Source organism: Ammospiza caudacuta, chromosome 1 (assembly GCF_027887145.1).
Source record: "Ammospiza caudacuta isolate bAmmCau1 chromosome 1, bAmmCau1.pri, whole genome shotgun sequence".
NCBI classification, from domain to species: domain Eukaryota; kingdom Metazoa; phylum Chordata; class Aves; order Passeriformes; family Passerellidae; genus Ammospiza; species Ammospiza caudacuta.
Genome location: NC_080593.1, coordinates 145504685 through 145528776, shown reverse-complemented (window position 1 = coordinate 145528776; position 24092 = coordinate 145504685). Strand labels below are relative to the sequence as shown.

At 39.5% G+C, this 24092-nt stretch overlaps 1 protein-coding gene across 6 annotated transcripts in view; it reads left to right on the top strand.

The window, feature by feature from the left end:
• CYRIB (CYFIP related Rac1 interactor B) overlaps positions 1-24092 on the top strand; it is a 97501-nt gene that overhangs the window by 44833 nt on the left and 28576 nt on the right. For 4 of the 6 annotated variants that reach the window (XM_058802109.1, XM_058802126.1, XM_058802117.1 and 1 more), the window contains exons 2-3: positions 9355-9433; positions 21267-21303. The gene's annotated coding sequence lies outside the window, so the exon portion shown is untranslated. Of the gene's footprint in view, positions 1-7084; positions 7196-9354; positions 9434-21266; positions 21304-24092 lie in introns of those variants that run through there. The other 2 variants (XM_058802135.1, XM_058802153.1) reach the window with 2 other exon arrangements.

Below are 24092 nucleotides of genomic sequence, written 5' to 3'. Positions count from 1 at the left end.
CAACTGGACTGAGTTTCTGTAGCTGAATGACTCCTCATAAAACATGTTTATAAGATAGAACTAAAGTTAGTAATAGGATATGGGACTCCTTTAGTTTCTCTGAAGTGATACATTGACTGAAAGCAGATCCAAGTGAAACCTTTTCATACCTTCAGATCTGGACAATCTTAGTAATTGTTGGTGGCTTTGTTTTTAATACTATTTTTGCTGATGCTTTTATTTTTTAGATAATAACAATTTGCACAAAAATGAGATGAGGCTCAGAAGGCCAACATCCATTTCTAGATTTGAGTGATACAATAATGAATAAGTTAATATTTGTCTTGTTACTAAATTATTGAAAGCCAGATTGTTTTTTATTTAAAGTCAAGAAAACTACTGGAAGCCTCTTGTCCATGCAAAGGGGTTTTGCACTGCTCTTTGTGAAGTCAGCCTCCTTTTGTTAGTGAGCTTTCTTTGGTGCTTATGACAATACCATTAGGCAAAAGAAATTTTCTAGTTCAGCCACAGTGAGAAGCATATCTTTATTAACAAGATTTATCCTTATACTTCCTCTGTCTTGTTTTTGTCACATTCCAGTATTCAGAGACTGCTGGAAAATATCTGTTGCTGGAAAGGTCCTGCTATAAGAGATTTCTGCTATAAGAACACCCATAAATCATCCAGTTCTTTGGCAGTGTCTTTGCCACATGAGATGTCCCTGATAAATTGTGTGAGTTCATGAATGGCAATACAAATAATTCCATAGTAGGTAATGTTTGTTTTAGCCCATGCTGGGCATGGTGACCCTCAAACTAAACACTGTGAAAGTTAACTAGCTTTACTTACTCTGAGACTCCTTCTGAGACAGATATGGGAGCTTTCTGCACTTGCACTGAGCGAGGCCAGCAAGGCTCAGTCAGTCCTGTTAGAGCTGATGATTTAACTGTTCTGAGTGCTCCTAATTGTCTGTGTGTGTAGCCTTCTTCTGTCAGCAGCCAGACACATCTAGGGTGTGCAATTAACTTTTGCATCTGTACTCAATCCAACACACCCTGTAGGCACTGAATCACAGTCCTTGGACAGAGGAGCACTGCAGCACCACGTGATGGATGCAGCTCCTTGCTGGAATTACACATCCATGGTGTGTGTGCTTCCCTTTGTACCTCTCCAGGCTGGAGCTCGTGCTGGGCTTCCAGCGCTCAGTTCCTGTCACACTGTTCCCATTCCTGCCTTTCTGAGGAGCTCTGGAGCCTCTGGTTTGGTTGAACATTAACCTCGTGTGTGCACTGCCCATGCTCTGGCTGCACGGTGCTGAAGGGCCCTGTGGGATTCTCATGGGGGAGCGGCCTCAGGCACGCTCTGCCTGCAGAGCAACTCTCATCACATGGTTTGATGGAGTCCCTGATCTAAATTTGGAGACTGTAGGAGCCAGGCACCGTAATTTCAACTCTGGTTACACATGCTAGTACAATTTATCCCTGGTTTTCAGTGATACTCATAAGGTTGGTGGTCCTAGGACTTTTTTCAGGATGCTTGAAGTGCTTGTACTGATGATATTCTTGTTGAATGTGCTGGCATCTGCCTGAAATAAATGATAATTGGATGAAGGGAAGCTGCTACCTATGCATGTCTGTTATTGGAGTTTTGCTTAAATACAACAATTTTGTGTCTACCAGAATTATGCTGGCTATGATTTCACAGTTTTGTGTGATACAGTTCCTTTTCTTCATGTGTGAAATTTGAATTTTGTGGCTGTATTTCTTCATGGAAAGTGGTTCTTCACAATCTGTTAGTCTGAAGTAAGTATTTCTAGCCTCAGAATAGCAAAAAAGCTCTGTAGTATGACACATCTCTAAATAAATAATACTAGTTTGGTTTTGGGTTTTCTTTATTATTATTTGACTTCTGTTCCAGGGTAAAGTTTGATTTCAAAGCATGAACTAACTGCCTTGCTGCAATCTCTAGAACATAGGTGTGAATATTTGAACATTGGAGTTTGTAATTTTGCTTAAGCAGAAAAATATAAGACTTGTTCTTAAACGCTTCCTTTGTTACTCCAATACAGGGTAATATAGAAAAAATTGTTGTGCTCCTGTTTTGGCTGAGGTTGTCACTTGCACATTAAATGTAGGAAAAATGCCTCTGGAGATGATGACATCTACAAGTACCCTTTGAACAAAGATCTTGTGCTATCTCAGGACATACAGTACATGAGAGGATGTGGGAGTGTAAGATTGGCTTGAAAATTCATCAGATTTCCTGTGCAGAAACAGGAGTCCAGTTGCTTTAAAGTCTGGGTAGTGAGAAGTGGATGTGAAACTTGAGAGTCGACAGACAACCTTGTCAGGGTGAGACTTTCTACTCAAGGTCTCAAACATAAGCTTTGCAGTTTCATTTTTTTTCCTTTTTTTAACAAATATTGGATCCTGAAAAGATCATTCAGACTGCTTAAGCTAAGAGCTTAAACTATTTACTCATCAGATAAATTTAGGTAGTGTAAACATCACTAAGAGCTGGAACTAATGCCTGCCTCTCTGTGGACTAGATAACAAGCTTGTCTAAATCCAGCTGATTGGAAAATGAGGGGGAAAAAGGATATATTGACCAACTACCCAGAGTAAGGGCTTCATAGCATCTTTCCATAAGTTGTCTTTCTCTTTCAGAATTTTTAAATTACAGACTTGTTGGCATAATTATGGGTAGAAGGGACACCTGACTCTACCCTCTGTTTAAGGAGTCTTGAATTGATTGTTTGTCTGAGAGCCAGGCTCGTGCCTCCCTCCCAGCTGAAGCTGGAACACTTTGAGTAAGAATGTGAAGGACACTGAAGCTGGGACATGTTATGAATTGGGGCTTCAGGTGTGTATCCAGGAAAGACTAAGCAGAACAGAGCCTGGTGAGAAGGAATTTCTATGGAGTGGGAAAGTCTTTTGTGTTTAGTCTTTGCTTAGGACAGATCTCTGTCCAAGGGAGATCTTAAACTGCTCTTGCAGTTAGGATATGCAGCTTCTATCCTATAACTAATTACTAGCCTTAACTCATTGAAGAGTTTGTGTAGCTTGCTCATAAGTGTAACAGTTAAAGCTCTTAGAAAGCAGAACTGGTCCACTGGCTCTGGTCACAGGAGGATCTTCTTTCATTGTGCCTCTGTAGGCAGTAGAACAAAACAGGACTGATCCAACAATCAGTCCATGTGTTAACTCCTGCTTCCTGTAATGTCATTCAGTGCCTTGGTTGGGTGTTGTGTATCCAAGGAGAAAACACACACTAACTGAGATCTGAGGTCAAAAAATTTGTGGCATCTGTACTTGAGAGTGAAGGAATATTCCAGGTTGTGCCTTGTGCCTGTTTCTCTGTATGGCAAAAGCAGTTTATGACAAAAGAATTGCTCCTGCCATTTGTTATAAGAATTATCAGACTTTCTGCAAGGACTCTGCACTTCTGAGCAAGTTTCTGTTAGTTACATGATATGAAATTAATTATCCTCCTCCTTTGTATTTATCAAGAACATCCTCTCATTAGAAATAGGAAAAGATTAGTCCTGTCTCAGTCTGTCTGTACGTACTTGCCCTTTTCACCCTGCTATGGAAACCTGCTCCATTACTAATCTGGAGAACATGTCATCTGTGTCCTGCCTCTTCATCTCCGAGTTGAGTCACTCTAGGACTTGAGTCACTCTCAGAAGAGTAATTCTGTTTCAAAAGGGAACTGGAGAAAATACTCAACGTGTTATTTCAAGTCTGGCATCAAATATATTCTTCTCTGCTCACAGTTAAACTTCATTCCTGTCTAATATAAGAGTATTCAAATGATTGGCATATTTACTGCTTCCACATTTGTCTTTGAAACAGAGGCATATGCTTATTGTATGGCTAAATGGAATAAGTATTTAGCAGTTTCAGTTTAGTTGTTTTTTTACACATGAGCTACTTTCTCCTTATTGCTGCATTTGTAGTAAATGCAGATACAGGTTCCTGAGCTCCAAGAAGCTGAGTAAATTAGAGCTTGAAGGTCAATAATAGTCTGGTGGGAGTCAGAACTTCTGCAGTGTGAGCAAAGTCTACTGGAATTGGAGCATACCCTATTTCCAGTTGTAATTAATAAATAATAAAACAAAAAGTGATAAGGATAGTCATCTATTAAATGTCAGTCCTTCTGTAATACTTAGTTATTTGGAAAAGCTGTATTTTTAAAGGAAGTTGCTAAATGGTGTCGCAGTACTGAGCTTGAAGTACCAAATCCAGTGTTTGAAAGCTGCAATACAGCTCTGACAGGAGAAAGTGTTCACAATTGGAAATCCTTTACATGACTTTGGAGTAATTATTGGAGGAAAAGCTGGTCAGTGTTCTGTTCAGTGAATTGCACTTCAGAGAATACATTGTGTTGGGCTGATAATACTTTAAACCTCTGCCAAATGTTTGCCATAGGACAAGGGAAGGTTATGTGTGTCTTCCATCTCTTAGGAAGGACTTAGGACTTAGTTAACTGGGTGATCCTAATTTACTCACAAAATTAGCTTCTAGTACATGAATAAATACTAGAGGTACATTTTGAACCATAGTTAGTGGTTTTGCAGCTCAAACCTGTAAGGAGTGTGTGTGTAAGTGTATTTAAGTCCTGTAACTCATGCTGTTCTGATGAATGGAAAAAAAAGGAATATTTTTGTTGAAAATGGTATCACTAGAGTGCTCCAGTGTTACATGGAAGCAGAACTGCGGGTTTCTGGAGGCAAATAGTTTTAACCTTGGAATGTGTCTTTGCATCAGTGTTATTAACTGCATGATGTACAGTTGAAGCTCAAACTATTGAGTTTTAGTGTAATTATTTGATCTTAAACACTTGGTTTCATTTCTGTCCTGGAAATAAAAGGAACGACAGCTTACTTTCTCAGCTGTGCAGAAATGAATAACTGGGGATTTTTGAATAGTTCTCAGACTACCAATTCCTCAAATCACAGGAGAATTTCCTCTTTCAACTGAAAATTAAAGTTTTGGCAAAATTTATTCATAAGGGAAAAAAGTAGCCTGTATCATTTTAGCAGGATATAAAATTCTCAAGTTTTCTTGCTGTGGAGCTATTAGTGAGTTCTGGTATTTTTATATTTTCCTGTTTTTGTGGGACGCTGGTTTTGTTGCTTTCTGCCTCTTTCTTGCATAGCTATTTACTATGAAGAGTGACCTGCCAGAAGCTCTGCAGGGGTTATTTTGACTGTTCTATGTGTGTGCTGTCTTAGTCTGACACCAGAAAGATTTGTAAGCCATAAGCCTTCTGACACTCAGTTGTCTTTATGGATCTTTATGGATTGTTTTTTCTTCAGCTCATTTTGTATACTGTTCATTTCAGATGTATCTTAGGATGGGCTGTTGTTTCTAAGAGTCTGTTGTGATCTGTGTTAGGGAGGATACATCACCTTAAATCCACATTGCTGTCTTTCCTGTTGTTTCTGTGTTTTGGACTAAGCAAAATCAAGTGCAGGCAAAGATGATGTGTGTTATGTGATTTTTAAATGTGGTTCATATCTATACACCAGTGTTAGGTATACAGGCTAGGTGGAGTTACTCCTAAGTGGAATTCAGACAAGCTTTTGAGCTGAAATAGCCTGCATGTTAAGTTGTGAAATCTACATTTGTCTGGGCTTTTGAAGATTCTGTGTAGGTTATCAAATAAAGAGGAAATGAAATGGCATCTCGGGCCACCCCAGGTAGTCACTTAGTAGTATCCTTGGCGTGTGATTGTCTGACTGGAGCAAGGCAGGGACCTGGAGTGTGGGCTGTTGGGTTTAGGTTTGGGCAGAATTCAAGGACAGACTGACCTCTGCACCTCAGCCTGAGTCATTCCCGTGAGCTGCTTGTGAAGACATGTAGCAGGTTCTGACATGGGCCTTACATGGGCTGTTAGCCTCAGTCTTGCTTTAATGGTGGCAAAGACTGCAAAATTACTTAACTTGAAGCTCTGTGTAGACACTGCTATATCTGACAGTAACTGCCTGTTTTGCCTCAGTATTTCAGCAAGCTGTCTTGGATGGAGTGCCCTGAGTCCCTCAGTGAAACCAGCTAAGCCCTGTGTTAGTGGCTTTACCCTTTGCTCCTGAGGACATAGCCATTAATATATTTCTCAGAAGTTTTCTTCCTTGTAGCTCAAATGAGTGTGAAACTTGGAGGCTTGAGAAGCACTTTCTGTGGCTCTGCCTGTTGAAACATGTACCCAGGGAAAAGCAAACACTGTGCCATTCACAGAAGGCTTTTTGCATCTTTATGGTTAATGGTCTTCTTGAGCATGAATTTTGTATGGAGAACAAGATTTAATCAGGTGCTGTGCTAATTCCACCTTCCCCTTAAGTGACAAAACTAATGAAGTAAAGGATGGTCGCTTACATCAAGAGGTGAAGTCTCCCTAATTTAGCAGCAACAAGTAGGTTTATTGTCTGCTTCCTTCTTTTGAATTCGTCATCCTGCAAAGCTATGCCAGCACCGTGTGTGGAGGGCAGGCAAGGATCTCCTGGGAATGAGCTTACTCTTAAGTTGTTCACCTGCTCTTCTCATTAGCCTGTCAAAGAAACAGTGTTAATTTACTCCACAAAGGTCTATTGAAGTAACGAAAATGAGTTTGTGAACAAATCTTGTCTGTAAACTAAGATGGTAGCTAATTTGGTTTTTCTCAGCTATGCTATTTATACCATAGGTTACACTTTGGGGATGTGTTATTTAAAAAGAAAAATAAATCTCTCTTGACAGTTTCTATGGACTGAATGGGATTAATCTAGATCATATTTAAGGAATTGTTGCCTTGAAAGCTGTGGAGATCTTCTAAAGGGGCCATGTTTTCTGCAGCTTTTCTGTGTGTGCTCCCCCTTCAGCAGCCTTGTCCTTGCTGTGTGCAGTGCTCCTGTGCAGCAGCTTCTTTCCTCTCCAGCTCCTGCTATCACACCAGGCTTAATTCTTTGCCCTGTGCTGACAGAGGATGTGCTTCCAGTGCTTTTCTGGATGTTTCCATCATCTCTTCAATGCACTGTAACAAATGGCAGTTCTGCCAGGTGGGATTTTCCCATCGAGAGCTGCCCCACAGCTGTTGCTGCTGGCTCTGGCTTCCCTTTCTCCTGAAGCCAGGCTGCAGGAATGGATTGTCAGGGAGGAGGAACTATAGCACAGGAAATACTGAGCAGCCAGGAGGGGAGCGGCACTGGAGAGGGCAGAAGGGTCTCCAGTGAGCTTAGGTATTCTTTTCAGTAAACCAAAATCCTGCTTGTGATTTCAGTAGTTACAAGGAGATTTAACCATTTGAATTTGTCAACTGACAGTGGAACAGCAGAAATATAACAATTTTCCTGTTTAATGAAATGATCAATCATGCTTGAAAAAAATCCATTTTTGGTAGTGAATAAGAAGCTTTTCATACTGTAGTGTAGCAGGGCAGAAGGAAGTGTTTTTGATTGAGTGTATTGAAGGAACTTGTTGAGTTTCTTAAATGGTCAGGCAGCAAGACTTTCAATTCTGTTATGGACTGTAGGCAGTGACAGAACTGCTCTGCTGTGCACTTGCCAAGCAGCATGAATGAAAGGATCTCATGGCTTCCATTCAGTTTATAAGATAATTGTTAACCTATACAGTTGTCTGGCAAGAGGTCCATGAATGAAGGGGACTGAAGCGGGTGGTGGAACAATGGTTTAAACAAAGCCTATGCATTAATGGAGCGAATGTGTTTTGGGTGTTGTTTAGATTTCTCCTTCTGCAAGAAAGAGAAATAGTGCTTGTTACAACATTTGCAGGAAGAAAAAAAGCAAACACCAACACATTAACTTGACAGGCAGTTGCTTATCTTAGGTACTGCCTTGACACAAATTGGCAAAAGTTATCATTAGTTAATATTACTCTTTTTTTGGTTTTGCTTTTCAGCTGTTTGTTGCAATTATTTGCTTCAATGTAGCTGTGAATAGGATCCCTTGGTTTTATTTGGCATAGTATCTCAGAGTCCTTCCCTTTTCTCCTAGCTGTGCTGCTCAGCTTGCAGGTTTTTCCTTTGCAGAGAGGGCAGGAGGCAATAGATGGCAACTTTTGATGGTAGTTTTCACTGTGACTAAAATCATTCCCAGCCTCAATACTTTGTAACTCTTCCCTCCACCCTTCCCAAGCTGGGGAAATCAGTAATGTTATGATGTTTGTGATTATATATTTTAACTGCAAAGCAACATATTTTTGTGAAATGCCCATTAATCAGGATTACCTGATGTAAGAGGAACTGCTGATAGCTGATTAAATACAAATTAATGCTGAATATTTCATGCCTCTTCAGCTGGATTTGAAATGACATGACAGGGATTTTATATTTCTAAAGCAAGTTTGTGCTAAAAACAGACATGTTGCAGAATATGCTTGACTTGGCTTTAAGAAGCAGAAGGAGAATTGGAGGACAAAATGGGAAGATGACTCTTTAAAAGAAACTTTGAGATGTAAGATACTAAGAAGAAGGATTCTAGTGCCAGGAATACCTGAAGGAGAAGCAGCAGTGGTTTTACTGGATACAGTTTAAGTGACAGCACTTAAGTACTTAAACACTTAAGTATCTAAATTAGCTGAAATCCTTGAAAGAGAAGCAGCCTACAGAACCCCAAAGGGAAAAGACTTATGAACCTTTCACCACAACAGAAAGCTATCAGTTCTGGGCAGTTCATCACCCAGTTACTGTACTAAAAAAGGTAAGCTGCTTGCTATATAAATCTACTCCAAATGAGCTGAAATACCCTCCAAGTGCTTGCAGTGGAATCTCAGTGCTGTGTTTCCATAGGAAATGCTGTTTTGTCTGACTATACAAATACTGATCTTTCTAAACCAGAAGCTTAATTTTGAAGCAGAAAATCCTAGTGACCCTAGAGAAGTCCAGATAGGTAAAAACTTCTATTGGTGGCATTTTTCTTTAACTGATGAAAACCACAGCAATGAAGTGCTTTTCCCTGTGTGCAATGTATGTGGCACTGTAAATAAAGCTTGAACTGAGACCTACTTTTTTCTGCTGCAATTATGTGTAACTGGGCTCCGTAATGCAGAGATGTAATGCTCTATTTTTTGTGCTGTAACTATATGTAACTTGGTAATGCTGAGCTGCAATGCTCTATTTCTGATGCTTGTGATCATGGCTAGCTAATAGCCTTACTGACTCACAGAAGAGCTTGTAAGGATGCTTCTCTGTTTGCTTGTAATGTCAATTCCATAAAATCACCAAGTGTTTTTGAATTCTGCATGTCTCATTTGCATTCCTAAAGGATTATGTAGTTTCCTTGGCACTGCAGGATTAACTTTGATTTACCCCTGGCACTGGTTTATGTGATTGAAATACCATGTATTGTTTATGTTTAATGGGGTTCTTCTGCTCTTTCAGATTGTGAGGACGAGCTGCTGCATCAATAATCTGAAGAAGGGAGTTCTCTGTTAAGACTGCAAGAAGATACTACTAACTGGTAAACACTTGCTTGGGTTTCTTTGCTTGTAGAATATTTTTTTTTCCATAATATTTTAGGCCAAGGAATACAAAGTATTTTGATCAGTTGAAAGCAGGTAGTTCATGCAACATTTTTTCTTTGTAACTGTCTGTGGCTCACCAGACAAAAGACTCAGTAGCAGTGGATAATGTGTGGGCATTTAAATTGGAATACAAATTGATTAAATTCCTGCTCTCTGTGGAAGAAAAAAGACTGTTGTTTTTTTGTTTTGTTTTTTTTTTTTTCCTTTAATGACATGTTAGACATAGTCTGTTTGCTTTTTTTAGCTGAGACAAATAGGATGTGTCTGTACTGTGTTCTGTATAAATACTATTTGAAGTGTGATAGTGCAAACAGTGAAACTTCAAATATAGTGCTTCAGTTTCTGGAGAGAGACAAAGGGAAGCCTTAGCAGAAGTCCACATGCTTTGGAAGATGCCATTAATGTGCTTGCAATTATTCAATGGATGTTTGTTGAGGCCTAATTTTCACTGAGAATAATGTATGATAACAAAACTAAGGATGTCTTGTGATTCCCAGACACACCAAGTCATGTGCAGGCTGCTTTGGGTACTGAGCAATAATAGGAACATCAGTGAGGAGCTATGACCACTTAATAGCAGTTTGCCAGTCCTTAAGATGATGTTGAGCTAGAGTATTACACAGCAATCACAAGGAAACCTGAGAATTTAGGTTTTGAAATAGGTAAATCATGTGCACATTGGTAGTTGGTACCAGAGTGACAGCTCACTTCTCAATTATTTAATACTGTAGATGAAGTAGCAATTTTCCTCTGTAATTATACCTTCCTGTACACCTTCCATCAAGCTTGGATCTCACCTTTCTGTTTACTGCTGCCACTTGAGCTGCAGGGCTCATTGAATTTGTGTCAAGAAAGGGTTCTTTGCCCAAATGGGGTGATGTGGCTGGGTTCAAGGAAGAACATAGAAAGAAGCACATCCTAGCCAAGAAGAAAACATTAAGCTTTCATGACTTAAGCATTTACAGGTGCTTTATTAATCTTCACTTGCCAGTTAATTTGCCTAGATTTTATAGGCAGTCATGGATAACTTTATAAAGTTCTTTCGTGTAGCTGTTGCAGAGAATATTAAAATGCTTGGTTTGGTTACTCTGCCAAACCTAGATTAATGATAGGAAAGTTTTGAAAGCTTATAGTAGTCAGCAGTGTGCATCTGTCAGAATGACACAGTAAAAACAAAGTTGTTTTAGTCTCTTTTTTAATATAAAGATGACTTTCATAGTACAGCTATTTCTGAGCGATAATTTCAAGAGTTTTGTTGCCTGTAAAATTGCAGTTCCTGAAACTAAAATACATATGAGACTCATTCCTAAATACTGGGTTTGAAAGTGTATGACCTTCAGCTTTTAGGAGAAAAAACCTCTGGCATTTAGTGTGCCACATTTGAGGTACCAAAGCACTGTAGTGCCACCATAAGTTTTGAACCACATTATCATTATCTGATAGTAACTTTTAGGATAATACTGTGGATTATTCTGATTGTATATGATGTGAATAAGTAATGTGTGTCTTTCACTAAATTTGGGTGCATAACTTGCCCTGTACAGAAGACTGAAAAGCTCATGAGTCTAGAATTGAAGTCTTCTGTCTTTCTCCCTACTTTGGCTTCCTTTTCCAGCCCATCATCTCCCCATCTCTCTCGGAGAGAGAAGTTTAACAGGATGGTCATGCTGAGTGAAACTGGGTAGTTCTATGAAGTGGTTCTTTGTCTGCAGCTGTGGTAAAGTATTTATCTGAAATCAGTATTTCCTTTAGGATCAGTAAGTCTCTTTTAGCATGGGGTAGTGCTGCACAAACTTGGTTTCACTGTTTCCAGCAGTAACTTTGTTTTGGAAAGGCAGGAGCTGAGAGCGTGCTGAGCTCTGCTGTGTTTTAGACCTGCCCCAGGTTCCCAGCTCTGGGACTGTGCTGGAAAGAGAATGTGACACGTGGGTGCTGCATCCCTTGGGGCAGTGTCTGTGTCTGGGTCTGGTGTGACTGGTGCCAAGATAAAAATTTCTAACCCAGCTGGTCCTTGATGTGCTGAAGACCAGCCCAAGTGGTTGTGGAAGATGTGCATGCCCATTTCATCCAGATGTTGTTTCTTTTGCTTAAGATGTTTCAACTGTCCATTATCACAGCCACTGAAGGATGAGTATCATTTCAGTGTTTGCCCTATTTTTCTTGTATTAGCTGTTCTTTTTCATTATGCTAACTTAATTTATATGGGATTATTTTTCCAGAATATCAGTTGTTCAGAAAAAACATTAATAATTGTCTTCTGCTTTCACATATAATCTCTGATAATTATTCACTCTCATTTTAGTGTTATCTCTTACATGCAGCTTGAACTTGTCTGCATGCTTGAAGATTTAAAAATCTTTCCATGCAACTTAGAATTGTTCCCCCATAATGATGATGGGGAGATGTTTTGAGCAAACTGATGTTGTGAAGTCTCTCCAGTACTGATATTGCATTGATATTGTGGGTGGATTAACAGGTTTGTCATTTATGCTAATTTTAATAAATATGAAAACACCTTCAGTATTATGTTTACAAAGTGAAAGCAAATGCATACCTGCCATTTTCTTATTAATTTTGAGAACTCTTTGTTGTGGCTTGTATAGCTCTTATGAAAGTAACATTTGTCTGGCTGACACATCTTTAAATGTTTTGCTTCCTCTTGTGAAGAACCTTTAAAACTTCTTCCGTAACAATGTCAGTCCTTTCCTGCAAATCCCTTAATAAGTGTTAAACTTAAAAAGAGCAGGAATATTTGTTGTCTTTATACCTGTGTGTGTAGAAAAGGTTTGAAGTGAAGGATCTCATGCAGAAGAGATTCTGTATTTGAGTAAGGCCCTATTCCATGTGTTTACAGAATTCTGTTTGATTTTGACTGGTGGAAAAGTTTATATGAAGTTAAACATGCTGCAAGAAATATGAAACTTGGTTCTGTTTTGCTCAGTGCTAAATGTTTCCTCTGTTAGACAAGGAAATAGGCTTTATAAATGTGTAGCTTTTAATGGCTGCTTTCAGAAGGGTTGGTTTGTTTGTTTGTTTGAGGAAACCTGTGTAACCACCACAGAAAGTGGTGACATTACAAATACTTCTAAAAGCTTTCAGTGCAAAGCCCACGAGATACCAACAGCAGGGTAATGTGGGAACATGAGGGGTAAAAGAATAACCTGCCAAAGTGATGTTATAGAATGTAAATATGTTAAGAAAAATTGCCTTTCTGACAACTGAAACCACTTGTACTTCCCATTTGTACCACAACTTAATCTCCTTTGATATTGCTGCTCTAAATATATTGTTGTAGGTTTGTCTGTAAATTCAGCAGAGCCTCTTGAATTGATTTCTCATTCATGTGAAAGTGGGTTTGTGTTAAATGGCTCTTAGTACATGGAGGTTAAGTACTTGTTGTGATTTTGACACTCAAGATAATGTGGTAGAAATTCTGATGATGATACTGATATTCTACCAGCATGCATTTATTTGGCATTAATGGTGGTGTCTAAGGCAAAAAAAGAGGAATGGCTGACTTATTTTAGGCTGAACTGAGCTGTCTTGTACTTATTTGCTGTATTTTCTCTTGGGACTTGTTTACTGTGCCTCACTGCAATAGCACAGGAGTAGATTGAGGTGTTAGAAGCTTTTATGCATTGCTGTGTTTTTAAAGTTTAATAGTGTTTATTACCAATGTAAATAATGTGCCTGTGTTGAGGGAACACAATGTGGTCTCTTTTTTCCACAGTAGATGTAACTAAGTTAAACTTTGAACAAAGATTGTAGTAATCTGCAGATGATCAGTGGCAAGACTTTTTCAGTGGAATCAAGTGGAATTCAGTGTGTAGCTCTTCCAAAATATCTTTCCTTTACATGTAGTAGTCCTACTGCAACAGTTAATAGAGTACTTTAAAAATAAGTGAGTTTTGAATTTGGTTTAAAGGCTTATTTAGTAAACTGTGCTCTGCTTGAGACTTCAGCCATGCTGGTTTGTTTATGAAGGTAAGGCTGATATTTTTCTTCACCTGTAAATAGTTGCTCAGAACAACATGAACTGTTTAATTCTGTTTGTCCAATGAGCCTTCAAATCAAAGGCATTAATTTAAGGGTTGTTTTGACTTTTTGAAAAGTCACTTTTAAACAGGGCGGCAAAATATGTAAACTTTTCTCATCAGAAAGACATTTGACCTGAAAAGCTGTGCTTGTTGAGACAGGTGACTGTGGAGGTTCATATTCAGTTTTTTGTGGTCTGTTCTATTAGGTTAAGGTCAGATGTTGCTTATTTCACTTCCTTAGAGAAGAAATCTAAAATACATGTTAAAGGACAATTCTAAGTTTTGTGGAGAGAGGGTTGTTTTGTTTTTTTTTTTTTTGACTCTGTAGGCGCTTGAACTATAGACCTAAAGTCCTTTAGTTCTTGTTAGTGTTCAGCTTACTGCTTGACCACATAACTGCAGTTGTATTATTTAAAATCATAGAATGTCTGAAGTTGGAAAGGACAGATCTTAAAGTTGAGCTCTCTGCTCCTTGCAGGACTCCCCACCACTAAATCATATGACTCAAGAGCATTGTCCAGACACTTCTTGAGCTCTGTCAGGCTTGGTGCCTTGTCCACTTGCCTGGGGAGCCTGTTCCAATGACCACACACCCCCTCAGTGAAGCTTTCCTGAATGCCCCATCTGGACTGCCTCTGATGCAGCTTGCCTCCCTTAAGGTGATCATAGAATTAATTTGAGAAATTATTGAAAAGAAATAGTGAGCAGCTCCTGAGACTCAGTGCCATTAAATTACAATGCAGGAATTAAGACCTTGTTGTATAGCTTCTGTTTTTTTGGTTTATTTTCCTGCCTGTTGGATAAAGCTGTTGGAAACACACAATGGTCCTTAGGAACTGAACCTGGACATTCCCATATTATCTCTCTCATGTTTGTTACCCTGTATTCTGTAATTCTTGTTTTTCCATCTCAAATGCTGCCCAACAAACATTTGAGATCCCAGGTTAAAATATCATGGTTAGATTCTTCCTTTCTGGACAGCTAATGATTGATACAATTGCTTTTAGTATTCTAATCATCCATGTTTTTACTAGAATAATTTCAAAACTGTACTACTGCAATGTATAGCTGATTGGAAAAGCTCCTTCATACCCTGCCCTATTCTGTTTTTTAAATGTTGCTGCAGCAATTATTGCAAATCTTTGTGTAGGTGGAGCTCCCAGAGCTGCTGGACAAGCTGGAGGCACTTTCAAGAGTCTCAGTGCTCTGTGACAGTTCCTCTGGCAGGAGCAGAGCTCTTCTGTCCTCCTTGACAGAAATTGCTGCTTGTGCCAAGGCTCTCATGGAGTCACCCTTTGGAAAGTCCTGCCTCCTTTTGTGGATGAGTACAGCTGGAAGGAGCTGCCTCTGCTGGCATTTGCATGGTGAGGCAGCCCTGGGGGCAGGAGTTCAGGTGAGCTGCTTGGCTGTCACCTGGAAACTGCTCAGCCCTGAGCCTGTGACAAAACTGCTGCTGGTGTTCATAGGAAGGGCTTTTCAGGCTTTTAAAAATCTAAACTGTGTTCTTAGCAATCTGAAATAAACACATCCATTGTCTCTCTCTGAGCAGCAGAGATGCTGTGTGGGATACTTCCATAGCTGTAGCACAATCAGCTTAGGTCTAAGTTCATCTTAGAGTTTTACCTATCAGAGGAGTAGCTAGGGCTAAAGCTCTCAATTTTTGATACTGTTGATGAACAGGTGATGATTAGAAGTCACTAAAACCAATAAAAAGATCTTTTAGGTGGTGAGTGACTGTAACTCTTCTGTGGCTGGGTTTTTTTTGGGTTTTTTTTTTGGTTTTTTTTTTGGTTTTTTTTTTTGTTTTTTTTTTTTGTTTTGTGGTGGTTTTTTTTTGTTTTTTTTTTGTTGCTTTTTTGGGTTTTTTTGGGTTTGGTTTTTTTTTTTTGGGTTTTTCTGGAGGGTTTTTTTTTTTGTGGTAGAAGTTCCTTGGTGTTCATGTGACCTATTACAGTCCTGAGGAAAGTGTTTGTTGGGTTTTTTTGTTTGTTTGTTTGTTTTTTTATTTACCCTGACAGTAGAAATCTAGATTATAAGGAATAAGGACTCCTCTGTTCAAGCATTAGGAAATAGGGCTGTGGGTCTTGGTGTTGCTCAGAGCTGCTCCTACACACTAATAATGTGAATGGGAAAGCCCTGCTGGCCCTTCCTTGTCTTACTGTTTGTGTTTGTGCAAACTTCCTGGGACAGGACATGGTTTCATTTCTGTTTTGATAATATTGAGCCAGAACTCCCTGTTAAACTCTGTCATATTCCTCATAAATTATATCATCTGTATATCTTAGATAAATAAGCTGTTGAATCACTTGAGTGGTATTCAGGAACACTTCACAACTGGGTGTTAACAGCATAAAAACAAAGGAAGCACCTCCTGTGGCAAAACGATGATGCCAGGTAGTCATGGGAAGTTAAACATGCAGTGGCAAATGCCAGTGCCAAATGCCAGTGTCATTTAAAGGTGTAGGAATGATATCCTGTGTCTCTTCCTACCTCTGGAATATTTCAGTAGTGTTTTTGAGGAGAGTTCTTAAAAATTCTGCTTGTGTTTTATATCCAGTACTAAATCACTTCAGGGTTTGGATTTATGAAAGTTCAAAAGAAATACAGGAGATAATATATTACCAAAAGTAGAAAGATCAGTTGTCTGAGTAATTGACTATTAGACACAGGACTTGCTTTAATAATTCTTGCAGTCTTTTTAATTTTTTTTTTTTTTTTGTAAAACCAGAAGCTGTGTTGCTTGCATTCAAGTACCACAGCTCTGCCCCCTACTTCACTACCAAAAAAAGCAACCAAACACAACTCTAAATTAAACAGCTAAAGAAATCCCATCTCTGCGTTACTGAAATTCCTTACTTGTCTTCTGGTTACCCAACCTTTTTTTTCTCAGCTTATTTCTAGAAGTGAAAAAGTTTATTTGGCAATATTTAACTTTTTGACCTGGTTAAAAAAATCCCTTGTACTTGATGTTCAACTTACAGGTTTGTAGAGCTTTGAGATGCAAAAATGAAGATTATGATAGTTCATTTTACTGTTTCCACTAAACCAAGCAATGGTTTGTCCCAGAAACAAACCATTATGTGTAAGTGAATGAAAATATAAATTTTCATGCTGAATACTAGTTTTGTGTGAATATTCTCTTCTGCCATACAAGCTTCTGAAATATCTTTTCGTTTTCCCTTTTTTCTTATTTCTTTTCTGAAGTTGTTGGAAGGGGTATATGTATAAAACCTTGTGTCCCACCTATTGGTCTACAGTGCAGCATGTAAACCTTTCTGAGAGCTTTCAAGGAATTTTTTATGGTGGAACAGGCATGCAAGGTCAGGTCCAACCATCACCCTCCACTGCCAAGTCCACAACAATATAATGTGATGCATTAACTACAAAAGGTGTTTAAAAAACCCCAACCTTGAAATTAAGATCATATGAAGTGAAGCTGCTATGCAACAGTAACAGCTTAGAGATAATGTATCCTGTGAAAATAGAATAATTAGGGAAAATGAAATAAGCTTGAAAAATTATACTGGAATAGTAGACCCTCTGATGCATTCACATCAGAGGGTCTGTCATTAAATTACAAATTTAAAACATGGATTTGAGTGTAGCAGGTAATGTTAGGTACAGTGGCTGTATTGAGAAATTACACAGGATAGGGAAAGATTTAATATAATGTGTGGACTTTTAAGATGCCATTTTGCCTCACCAAGATAAATGAATGGAGAAGAAAGATTTGAGCTGGAGCTTTACAATCAGAAGTCAAAAAAGTGGTTTTATAGCAAGCAACCAGTACATTTGCTCTTTGTGAAGAACTGAGGTCACTTTGCAGTAGTGGTAGCCTGCTTGGCTAATCTTAGTCTCATATACAGTTGCCATACAGATATAGAAGGATCTTTGCTACAATCACTGATGTTAAACACCAGAGTTCATCCATTTAGCTTTGAGCCATGTGTTTATCTGCAGATGCCCTGAAACTCCCTTTGAAATATGATCCTAGCAATGAATTATTTTTTATAGCTTAGACATCTGTTATTGTTACTGAAGTAAAAATCAAATTTTATTACTAAACATTTCTGAGTTTTCTTTTTTTATTACTCACAAGATGTGGGATGTATTTGACTTGTGGCTCTGTTTTGGACTGGGCTTGGTTTTTATGTTTTAGTGTGTGCTTCTAAGGGTAACAAGTTTTTTAGAGCTGTTTCCACAAACTTTATTTCAAGTCTGAAACTGAACCAAGAGAGCAGGAACATCTAAAAATTGCCAGGGCAGCCAGGTTTGAGCTAGATCCTGTCCTTTTCTGTATCCAGGAGCTGTTAGCATGAATGAACTGAGAACATCTGTGCCATGGTCCACAGCTGGTTCACATGGATTTCAAGGTGCTGATGCTTACCCAGAGGAGTCCCAGTGCAGGCTTGAACTGCAAACCAGGAACTGAAACATTTGCTCTGTCAGAGTAGCAGTCTGCTTGTTCTGAGAACAGCTTTAGTCTGGGTGCCCAGTATTTCACAGAGAGTACATGAATCCCATGCAAGCTTTTGCTAGTAAGTGCTGTAAGCTTTGTGAAGTTCATACTTTCTGAAGTTCCCTGATGAGATACCAGTTGAGTAGACAGAAAGTAATTTAGATTCTTGGTGCAAAGTTGTTGATGATTCTTTCTTACCACTCAGTGTTTTCAGAACGTGAGTGTTGGAAAGCCTGAAAAAAATCATCATTCTGTAGCAAATCATGACTGACAGTCACTGACAAGTCTGTGCCTGAGTGTAGAGGCTCCTTAATGAGTTCAGCCAGAGCTGGGCAGAGGACAGTGGTTTCACACTGGAAGTTCATGGTTAGCTGTTCTCATGTGAAATCTGTTTCCATGTATTGCTGAGTTAAGCAGCATCAGTTCAATATGAGGCGGATGCCCAAAGCACAGGGCTTACTCAGTGGTTAGCCAATTTTCACTGAGGTTTTTTCCTCCAGTTTCATCATTCACAATGATGCCAAGTTTACTTACTGCATATTTTTTATCTGGGTACCATTTGACTTGTCAGCTGCAGGCTTGTGCTCTGACAAACCGAATGATGCTTGGTTTTGTTTCTGTTATGCTACATGTAGATGATTCACTGTCCCTCTCTGATGGCTCTAGACAGTTTTCCATTTTGGTTCTTCAGCTGCTGTGACAATTGTTTGAATTTCTGTTGTAGTTGGCCTGAGATATTGGCACATGCTTTGGCCTCTTTCTGCTGTGGTGAAATTAGGCTGCAGTTCAACGGAAGGGGTTGTGTGGCTAAATGAGATCCCTGGGATGGGATGCATTAATCTCTCTGCTGTTGGACTCCATGAGTAACCCATTAAGTAAAGTTAATTTTCCTGCCCAGAACTTTTTTTCTCTGTAATGTAGCATTAAATATTTGACTACCTCAGAATCACAAGGAATTGAAAAATGCTGGGTCTGAATTATTCAATTTTCACTGCCTATTAAGTTGTGTAGTTTGCATGTCTCATCTTGTGCCTGTTTGTGGTATTTCTATAATAATCTGCAGATCTAAACCTTGAGGATAAGTCAGAAGGAAGCTCAGAGGTTTTGCAAATCCTCTATCCCAGCATGAAAACCCAAATAGTGCATGTTGAACCTGAAAGAGTTCTTCATTTAGAAATTCTTTAGTCTAAATCAAGGTGTATCCAAAGTGCAAAAATGAATTCTGAAAAGAATCCATTTCACCAATCATTTCACATCTGTCTATTTTTAATGCATCTTTGCTGGTGTTCCTCCCTGACTAGAGATCAGCAAGTCAATTTCTTATCCATTTAGGCACTGCTTTATTATATTGCTCAGTGCCAACCTCTAAATTTAAAATACTGTGATGTGAAGTCACACTATGTAAAAAAATCAAATACCTGTCAGCTTGCCAGGATAAACCAAGCATCAGCAGTGCTCAGTGTGAGCTGTTTTGCTCAAAGGCTTGTTCATAGCTACTAAAGGATAGGAAACCAGTTAATGGATTCCTGTGCTAACATCTCTGCCTGTTATTGATGATAGTCCAACTGACCTGTAATTCTCAGCTTTCCTGGCTGCTTCCCTTTTGCCTAATGGCTTTGCTGTTCTCCTCCTGCCTTCATTACCACAGGAGTCCTAGAAGGCTTTGTTAATTATTAACTTCCACTCATTCATTGAAGCCTTCAGGACAAGCCACCTGAGCATCAGCACGTTGTTCTTGCAGGTGTAAGTGCTTATTGTCTCTATGTGTGCAGCACTGTGTCCAGAAAGATGGGAAGACCTGACCTCATTTTTTCCCTAATAATTCTATCAGTTGGAAATAGGTGTATTTCTGTAGAAATGAATCAGTACCATTAAAGGACAGGGTTTTTTTGAAAGTCCTTAAGCTAGCTGCTCCAGTGGGCTTTTTTTCCTTTCATTTTCAAATTTATTTCTATAGTCTGCTTATTCTAATGAATTTAGGCTTCTTGTTTTTGTTTAAAGCTCAGTCCTATCTGACTTTTCTTTCACTCTTTTTCAGGAAATTAGCTTCTTAGAGTAGTGTTGGGTCACTGCTTTGGTTTCAGTTTCTCTTTGCAATGCCAGTTGTGTTCAGCCCTGACCTGCAGGGGACTAGCAATTTCCAGATTTTTATTTTTGTTGTGCTGTCTCAAAGCCCAAATTGAGCAGTATGAAGTCATGAGAAGGGAGAAAAACCCCCATATTTAAAATATGCCCAGTGAGAGTGGGTGCATTTTAGGGAATTGCAGTAGCTCCTACAAGGACAGTGCTGTTAACCATGTTGTTGTCCTGAAGTGCTGGCTGTTGCTCATTTCTGAGAAAGTAAGGGGAAGCTGAAGTCAGTAGGAAAAAGGCAAAAGCAGCTGCTACCCAAACTTAAGGCTGGTCAAGGGGAAAACTTCTTTGAGAGAGAAGTGTGCACTGAAAAGAATGGAGAGTTAAATTTCTACAGTTGTAACTGACTGATGATCATGGTTTTGCTTATGTTCAGTTCTCTGGGCTGTGAAGAGTCATTCTCACTAAAGTCCCCACTCTGCTCCTTGCCTGTGCTGCTGTGTGCCTTCAGAGCCTTCCCTTGCTAATGTTACATTATTATTTCCTGTGAAGCTTGCAGTTACTGTAATACTCCAAACCTTCTCCTTTAAACTGTACTGTTAACATAATTATTTCACCATGTTATAACGGTGGTAATGATGTGTGCAGCACACTGAGGCTGTCCAAGAACACTAGTTTTCTTTGTTAAGCAAATGGTTTTCAGTGACTTGAAAATGCCTTCTCTGGAGGTCAGCATGCAAGCCTTGAATTTTTTCAAGTGCACATTTGTGTGGTTGGATTAGAATCTTGTGTGATTTTCTTGTTAAAGCAATGTGAAGTGCAAGCAGAACAGTTTGTCACTGGTATTTTATTGCAGCTTTGACTCTTAAGTTATTAAATTTATTCTGGAATATATGTGTTTATGCATTGTCTAATATGGCAGCATTTTTCCCTGGAAGCACATTCATTGCCAAATAATGGCATTCCCTATTTATTTGTATGCCTAGAGATAAAACACAGTTCTGAATTACATTTTCTTAGCAAATTTTTCAAAGTCCTGGTGGTGTATGGATCCAGGACTGTGTTTATGAAGTAGATACATAAGAACAGTATGTCTGGAACAGATGTGTGTTTGCTTTTCCAAGGTCACATTGCATTGCATTTAAGACTTTTGGTGTAAAAGAATTAATTTCCATAATCTCTTTTTTCTTTTTAAAACAGACTGGAGGCCAAGAACAGAGTGCAGCACTGGCTGTAGGTAAGAATTGAAACTTAACCTGCTTGAAAACTGCTGCCAAATAAGCAAAATTGTAGTATGTTAAAGGACAGAAAATGGGACTCTTTCAATATTAGTCATTTTCCCTGCAAGAACTTGCTTTCCCTCTTTTCCTTCAAGAACTCTTGAAATGTGTGGTGTTCTCTGGGAGTCCTGATCCCTGACAGAATTTATGCCTCTGTGTTTAAAGGTGCTAAACCAGGCTGCAAGGATTTGTTTTTTGCTTCCACAGGGCCTCAGCACAGAGCCTGGTGAGGCTGATTTTGAAAACTCTTCACCAGAGTGATGTGAAGTCTCATTACTCCAAAGAAGGCATTTCCATTGTACACAAAGTGGTTTAGACACTTGTGTGAACTTACCCTAGAAGACTGTGCAGTTTCTTGAACTATTTAAAGAAAGAGATAATGTTTTGGTGGTTTTTCTCTCTGTGCTTTTAGTAAAGCTACTGTGTAGCTGAACCAGATCCCTTATGCCAGAAACCAGTACTGTGAACCAGCTTGTGAGACTGAAGAGGTAGCACATGCTCATGTGAAGGTTTTAGCTTAGTTTTATAACCTGCTTGTCATCTAAGCTACTGCATAGTGTCTGTGTGATACTTCATGTTTATTGTGCTTTGCCAGCACAGCCATTCATCTTCTGTCACATTGGGAAGGTGATGGTACCAAAAGTGAGGTAGGATTTATTTTTCTTCTGTTTTTGATTAATCATCAAAGAGCCATTGAATTCTGGGGAGCTGGTTAGATGGATTTGTGTTGAGGGTTAATCCAGGCTAGATACAGGTGCCCACCAGAGCCACTCTCACTCCCTTCTGAGTTGGAGAAGGGAGACAAAATACAACAAAGTCTCATGGACTGAGATAAGGGTGGGGAGACATCATTCACCAGTTACTGTCACGGATAAAACAGACTCAGCTTAGGAAAATTAGTTGAATTTATTACCTTTAGAATTAGAGCTCCTTTCCCCCACCCCTTCTTCCTTACTAAACTTAACTTCATCCCCAGTCCTTTGCCTCAGCCCTTCCTGCTCAGTCAGGGGAGATGGGGAATGGGGGCTACAGTCACTTCATCTCAGGTTGTTTCTGCTGCTGCTGCTTCCTCCTCAGAGAGAGGAGCCCTTCCCTGTTCCAGTGTGGGATGTCCCTCCCACAGGACACAGTCCTCCAGGAACTTTTCCAACATGAGTCCTTCTCAAGGGCTACAGTGGTTCACAAACTGCTCCAGTGATGGTCCCTTCCGTGGGGTGGAGTCCTGCAGGAACAGGATGCTCCATGTGGGTCCCCCACAGGTCCTGCCAGGAGAACCATGGGCCCACCATGGGCTTCCCTCAGGGTCACAGCCTCCTTGGGCATCCACCTGCTCTGGTGCAGGGTCCTCCACAGGCTGCAGGTGGATCTCTGCTCCCATGTGGGAGTAGCACTAGTACCTTTTTCCTTTCATAGCTTGTACTTATAAAATCCTTGAGAGTATTGTTAAAGCTGCAGTTGGAACTAGTGCAAACTTCTAATTTACAGTATTGTGTGCATTTACAAATGAAGCATGATAAAAGTTACTGAAGAGAGTCGGACCATGGGTCCATCTAGGCAAGTCCAGGCTCCAGGATCACCATCTTTCTTCCCTCTGCATGTGTGCACTTGGTTTTGCACATCCTTTCACAATCTCCTCTTACTCATCTACTAGAGCAGTGCTGCTTCTACTTAGGAAGGTGAGAGTCATCCAGAAAAGCTAGAAAAACTCAGGTTGCATTGCTGGGAATGATTCTGCCTGCAGGAAGAAGAATGCTGTCCAGCAAGTGGCTACAGCACATGGCAAATAACTTCTGTTTTCTTTGAAGAAACTGTGGACCAGCAGTGTTTCAGGTATTGAAGGGAGAATGTTTGCAAGTCAAGGTGATGTAGTGTCCAGCTCAGAAGAAGCTGGGGTGTCACTCCTGATGCTTTCAACATCTCCAGCTATGCCAAGACAGAGTTAGCTGCCAGATGCTTGACAGCATCATGAACCATCAGGGAATCACCAGTGTTCAGAGTTGGGAGGGACTGACCAACCCTACCCAAGCAACATGTAAAGAACTGAAGGCTATGGAGGCATTTGGTAAAGTTTTAAAGAATGGGAAAAACTGAACTAGATGTTGCTGTTGAATAAGGTTAAAACCTGAGAAAAAGATTAATATTGAGTGAAACCTAAATCTTTGTGTGAGCAGGTGCTTAAGGAATAGTAGGAACAGGGATACCATGTATTTGTGGTTCTTCTAGTATGTATTTTCAGCTGGGGTATTTTTCAGAGCCACATGTTATTAAAGGTGTTCAGTATTCTTAATGTCTTTCCATTCTGCCTGTGTACCTGGTTTTCCCCAGGAACTGCTGCAGACTTCTTGTGAGATGAGATGAGATGGACCTGTAGAGTTCACAGATGGACCACTGCAGAAAATCATAACTCTGCATGATATTCTGTGGTTTTGTTACTGATCTTAATGGATTTCAGGTTGTATGACATCACTGAAGAATAGAAATGTTTCTCCATATTTCCAACAGGTGGATGAGAATGGTCTTATATTATCTTAGCCTTACAGGGTACTTCCAGTTTGATTTTAAGATATAATAAAACTTGAGATGATGGGAGAAATGGAAAATGGGATAAAAGATGATCATATTTGCACAGATATATAAATCTGGACCAGAAATCTGTAGTGGACTAACAGCAACAGAAATCTGACCCAGTCTGGTCAGGTGGGGTTTTTTTGCTTAGTTGGGATTTTGTTAACACTTGCTTTCCAAC